Raw genomic sequence first — 6,853 nt, forward strand, 5'->3', positions numbered from 1 at the left:
AAAAACGGTTTTAAATACTTATAGAGGGTATAGGGACCTCCATACCCACCCTTAGAGCACCATCCTAAGGGCCCAACTCAATGAGATACAGCAAGAGGGAATTATATAGCTTTTCAAAAAATCTTCAGAAAATATTCTATGTTTTGGTGGGGACGTGTCCGTAGCATTTGGGTTACCAGGGGTGAAATTTTATAACTGTTTTAAATACTTTTAAAGGGTATAGGGACCTCCATACCCACCCTGACAGCACCCTACTACGGGCCCAAGTCAATGGGGGCCGGCCTGGCTGATTTATGGAAGTTTGAAAAAATCTTCAGAAAATATTCTATGTTTTTCTTCTCAGAAATTGCACTAAGTCCAAACTGGCACCTGGTTTTATTCTGGGTTACCACAACCATTTTTGAAAAACGGTTTTAAATACTTATAGAGGGTATAGGGACCTCCATACCCACCCTTAGAGCACCATCCTAAGGGCCCAACTCAATGAGATACAGCAAGAGGGAATTATATAGCTTTTCAAAAAATCTTCAGAAAAATGACTATGTTTTTCTTGTCAGAAAATCGGCTATGTTTTTTCTTCTCAGAAATTGCACTATGTTTTGGTGGGGACGTGTCCGTAGCATTTGGGTTACCAGGGGTGAAATTTTACAACTGTTTTAAATACTTTTAAAGGCCATCACCACCCCCAGGACACCTGTTTCAGCACCCCACTGTGGTCCCAAGTCAGTGGGATGAAGAATGAGTGTTTTATGGAAGTTTTTAAAAATCCTCTGAAAATATTCTATGTTTTTTCTTCTCAGAAATTGCACTATGTTTTGGTGGGGACGTGTCCGTAGCATTTGGCTTACCAGGGGTGACATTTTTAAAAGGTTTTAAATTACTTTTAAAGGCCATCACCACCCCCAGGACACCTGTTTCAGCACCCCACTGCTGTCCCAAGTCAGTGGGATGAAGAATGAGTGTTTTATGGAAGTTTTTAAAAATCCTCTGAAAATATTCTATGTTTTTCTTCTCAGAAAATCGGCTATGTTTTTTCTTCTCAGAAAATATTCTATGTTTTGGTGGGGACGTGTCCGTAGCATTTGGGTTACCAGGGGTGAAATTTTATAACTGTTTTAAATACTTTTAAAGGGTATAGGGACCTCCATACCCACCCTGACAGCACCCTACTACGGGCCCAAGTCAATGGGGGCCGGCCTGGCTGATTTATGGAAGTTTGAAAAAATCTTCAGAAAATATTCTATGTTTTTCTTCTCAGAAAATCGGCTATGTTTTTCTTCTCAGAAATTGCACTATGTTTTTGGGTTACCACAACCATTTTTGAAAAACGGTTTTAAATACTTATAGAGGGTATAGGGACCTCCATACCCACCCTTAGAGCACCATCCTAAGGGCCCAACTCAATGAGATACAGCAAGAGGGAATTATATAGCTTTTCAAAAATCTTCAGAAAATATTCTATGTTTTGGTGGGGACGTGTCCGTAGCATTTGGGTTACCAGGGGTGAAATTTTATAACTGTTTTAAATACTTTTAAAGGGTATAGGGACCTCCATACCCACCCTGACAGCACCCTACTACGGGCCCAAGTCAATGGGGGCCGGCCTGGCTGATTTATGGAAGTTTGAAAAAATCTTCAGAAAATATTCTATGTTTTTCTTCTCAGAAAATCGGCTATGTTTTTCTTCTCAGAAATTGCACCTATGTTTTTGGGTTACCACAACCATTTTTGAAAAACGGTTTTAAATACTTATAGAGGGTATAGGGACCTCCATACCCACCCTTAGAGCACCATCCTAAGGGCCCAACTCAATGAGATACAGCAAGAGGGAATTATATAGCTTTTCAAAAAATCTTCAGAAAATATTCTATGTTTTGGTGGGGACGTGTCCGTAGCATTTGGGTTACCAGGGGTGAAATTTTATAACTGTTTTAAATACTTTTAAAGGGTATAGGGACCTCCATACCCACCCTGACAGCACCCTACTACGGGCCCAAGTCAATGGGGGCCGGCCTGGCTGATTTATGGAAGTTTGAAAAAATCTTCAGAAAATATTCTATGTTTTTCTTCTCAGAAAATCGGCTATGTTTTTCTTCTCAGAAATTGCACTATGTTTTTGGGTTACCACAACCATTTTTGAAAAACGGTTTTAAATACTTATAGAGGGTATAGGGACCTCCATACCCACCCTTAGAGCACCATCCTAAGGGCCCAACTCAATGAGATACAGCAAGAGGGAATTATATAGCTTTTCAAAAAATCTTCAGAAAATATTCTATGTTTTGGTGGGGACGTGTCCGTAGCATTTGGGTTACCAGGGGTGAAATTTTATAACTGTTTTAAATACTTTTAAAGGGTATAGGGACCTCCATACCCACCCTGACAGCACCCTACTACGGGCCCAAGTCAATGGGGGCCGGCCTGGCTGATTTATGGAAGTTTGAAAAAATCTTCAGAAAATATTCTATGTTTTTCTTCTCAGAAAATCGGCTATGTTTTTCTTCTCAGAAATTGCACTATGTTTTTGGGTTACCACAACCATTTTTGAAAAACGGTTTTAAATACTTATAGAGGGTATAGGGACCTCCATACCCACCCTTAGAGCACCATCCTAAGGGCCCAACTCAATGAGATACAGCAAGAGGGAATTATATAGCTTTTCAAAAAATCTTCAGAAAATATTCTATGTTTTGGTGGGGACGTGTCCGTAGCATTTGGGTTACCAGGGGTGAAATTTTATAACTGTTTTAAATACTTTTAAAGGGTATAGGGACCTCCATACCCACCCTGACAGCACCCTACTACGGGCCCAAGTCAATGGGGGCCGGCCTGGCTGATTTATGGAAGTTTGAAAAAATCTTCAGAAAATATTCTATGTTTTTCTTCTCAGAAAATCGGCTATGTTTTTCTTCTCAGAAATTGCACTATGTTTTTGGGTTACCACAACCATTTTTGAAAAACGGTTTTAAATACTTATAGAGGGTATAGGGACCTCCATACCCACCCTTAGAGCACCATCCTAAGGGCCCAACTCAATGAGATACAGCAAGAGGGAATTATATAGCTTTTCAAAAAATCTTCAGAAAATATTCTATGTTTTGGTGGGGACGTGTCCGTAGCATTTGGGTTACCAGGGGTGAAATTTTATAACTGTTTTAAATACTTTTAAAGGGTATAGGGACCTCCATACCCACCCTGACAGCACCCTACTACGGGCCCAAGTCAATGGGGGCCGGCCTGGCTGATTTATGGAAGTTTGAAAAAATCTTCAGAAAATATTCTATGTTTTTCTTCTCAGAAAATCGGCTATGTTTTTCTTCTCAGAAATTGCACTATGTTTTTGGGTTACCACAACCATTTTTGAAAAACGGTTTTAAATACTTATAGAGGGTATAGGGACCTCCATACCCACCCTTAGAGCACCATCCTAAGGGCCCAACTCAATGAGATACAGCAAGAGGGAATTATATAGCTTTTCAAAAAATCTTCAGAAAATATTCTATGTTTTGGTGGGGACGTGTCCGTAGCATTTGGGTTACCAGGGGTGAAATTTTATAACTGTTTTAAATACTTTTAAAGGGTATAGGGACCTCCATACCCACCCTGACAGCACCCTACTACGGGCCCAAGTCAATGGGGGCCGGCCTGGCTGATTTATGGAAGTTTGAAAAAATCTTCAGAAAATATTCTATGTTTTTCTTCTCAGAAATTGCACTAAGTCCAAACTGGCACCTGGTTTTATTCTGGGTTACCACAACCATTTTTGAAAAACGGTTTTAAATACTTATAGAGGGTATAGGGACCTCCATACCCACCCTTAGAGCACCATCCTAAGGGCCCAACTCAATGAGATACAGCAAGAGGGAATTATATAGCTTTTCAAAAAATCTTCAGAAAAATGACTATGTTTTTTCTTGTCAGAAAATCGGCTATGTTTTTTCTTCTCAGAAATTGCACTATGTTTTGGTGGGGACGTGTCCGTAGCATTTGGGTTACCAGGGGTGAAATTTTACAACTGTTTTAAATACTTTTAAAGGCCATCACCACCCCCAGGACACCTGTTTCAGCACCCCACTGTGGTCCCAAGTCAGTGGGATGAAGAATGAGTGTTTTATGGAAGTTTTTAAAAATCCTCTGAAAATATTCTATGTTTTTTCTTCTCAGAAATTGCACTATGTTTTGGTGGGGACGTGTCCGTAGCATTTGGCTTACCAGGGGTGACATTTTTAAAAGGCTCTAAATTACTTTTAAAGGCCATCACCACCCCCAGGACACCTGTTTCAGCACCCCACTGCTGTCCCATGTCAGTGGGATGAAGAATGAGTGTTTTATGGAAGTTTTTAAAAATCCTCTGAAAATATTCTATGTTTTTCTTCTCAGAAAATCGGCTATGTTTTTTCTTCTCAGAAAATATTCTATGTTTTGGTGGGGACGTGTCCGTAGCATTTGGGTTACCAGGGGTGAAATTTTATAACTGTTTTAAATACTTTTAAAGGGTATAGGGACCTCCATACCCACCCTGACAGCACCCTACTACGGGCCCAAGTCAATGGGGGCCGGCCTGGCTGATTTATGGAAGTTTGAAAAAATCTTCAGAAAATATTCTATGTTTTTCTTCTCAGAAAATCGGCTATGTTTTTCTTCTCAGAAATTGCACTATGTTTTTGGGTTACCACAACCATTTTTGAAAAACGGTTTTAAATACTTATAGAGGGTATAGGGACCTCCATACCCACCCTTAGAGCACCATCCTAAGGGCCCAACTCAATGAGATACAGCAAGAGGGAATTATATAGCTTTTCAAAAAATCTTCAGAAAATATTCTATGTTTTGGTGGGGACGTGTCCGTAGCATTTGGGTTACCAGGGGTGAAATTTTATAACTGTTTTAAATACTTTTAAAGGGTATAGGGACCTCCATACCCACCCTGACAGCACCCTACTACGGGCCCAAGTCAATGGGGGCCGGCCTGGCTGATTTATGGAAGTTTGAAAAAATCTTCAGAAAATATTCTATGTTTTTCTTCTCAGAAATTCGGCACTAAGTTTTCCAAAATGGCACCTGGTTTTATTTTGGGTTACCACAACCATTTTTGAAAAACGGTTTTAAATACTTATAGAGGGTATAGGGACCTCCATACCCACCCTTAGAGCACCATCCTAAGGGCCCAACTCAATGAGATACAGCAAGAGGGAATTATATAGCTTTTCAAAAAATCTTCAGAAAAATGACTATGTTTTTCTTGTCAGAAAATCGGCTATGTTTTTCTTCTCAGAAATTGCACTATGTTTTGGTGGGGACGTGTCCGTAGCATTTGGGTTACCAGGGGTGAAATTTTATAACTGTTTTAAATACTTTTAAAGGCCATCACCACCCCCAGGACACCTGTTTCAGCACCCCACTGTGGTCCCAAGTCAGTGGGATGAAGAATGAGTGTTTTATGGAAGTTTTTAAAAATCCTCTGAAAATATTCTATGTTTTTCTTCTCAGAAATTGCACTATGTTTTGGTGGGGACGTGTCCGTAGCATTTGGCTTACCAGGGGTGACATTTTTAAAAGGCTCTAAATTACTTTTAAAGGCCATCACCACCCCCAGGACACCTGTTTCAGCACCCCACTGCTGTCCCATGTCAGTGGGATGAAGAATGAGTGTTTTATGGAAGTTTTTAAAAATCCTCTGAAAATATTCTATGTTTTTCTTCTCAGAAAATCGGCTATGTTTTTTCTTCTCAGAAAATATTCTATGTTTTGGTGGGGACGTGTCCGTAGCATTTGGGTTACCAGGGGTGAAATTTTATAACTGTTTTAAATACTTTTAAAGGGTATAGGGACCTCCATACCCACCCTGACAGCACCCTACTACGGGCCCAAGTCAATGGGGGCCGGCCTGGCTGATTTATGGAAGTTTGAAAAAATCTTCAGAAAATATTCTATGTTTTTCTTCTCAGAAATTCGGCACTAAGTCCAGAAATGGCACCTGGTTTTATTTGGCTTACCACAACCATTTTTGAAAAACGGTTTTAAATACTTATAGAGGGTATAGGGACCTCCATACCCACCCTTAGAGCACCATCCTAAGGGCCCAACTCAATGAGATACAGCAAGAGGGAATTATATAGCTTTTCAAAAAATCTTCAGAAAAATGACTATGTTTTTTCTTGTCAGAAAATCGGCTATGTTTTTTCTTCTCAGAAATTGCACTATGTTTTGGTGGGGACGTGTCCGTAGCATTTGGGTTACCAGGGGTGAAATTTTACAACTGTTTTAAATACTTTTAAAGGCCATCACCACCCCCAGGACACCTGTTTCAGCACCCCACTGTGGTCCCAAGTCAGTGGGATGAAGAATGAGTGTTTTATGGAAGTTTTTAAAAATCCTCTGAAAATATTCTATGTTTTTTCTTCTCAGAAATTGCACTATGTTTTGGTGGGGACGTGTCCGTAGCATTTGGCTTACCAGGGGTATGTTTGAAAAAAATCCCTTCCCTTCTTAAGAGAGTCCCAGTTACTCACACATTTACCCCTACCTTAAGAGAGTCATTTCTACTCAGTCATTTCACCCGAGTTCATTGCTGGCTCATCATATGTTGGGATGGTTCTTAATGGCTTCAGGGGGGTGATGAAGGTCCATGCCCGGATAGGGAGCACCCTATAGGTGGCCCCCTACCCCCTCTCACCCCCCCACCCGGGATTGTCCACAAGAGGGCGCCACTGGACATTTTAAACATCAATGTAAGTTAGTGACAGAGCTTTGCTGAAAAATGACTAAGTCCAAAATTCTCAGAAATTGCACTATGTTCAACTTTCGCTCCAGAGACTAAGTCCAGCAAAGGGCCTGGTATTATTTTGGGTTA

The sequence above is a fragment of the Salmo salar genome, unplaced genomic scaffold (genome assembly GCF_905237065.1).
Source record: "Salmo salar unplaced genomic scaffold, Ssal_v3.1, whole genome shotgun sequence".
Classification (NCBI taxonomy): domain Eukaryota; kingdom Metazoa; phylum Chordata; class Actinopteri; order Salmoniformes; family Salmonidae; genus Salmo; species Salmo salar.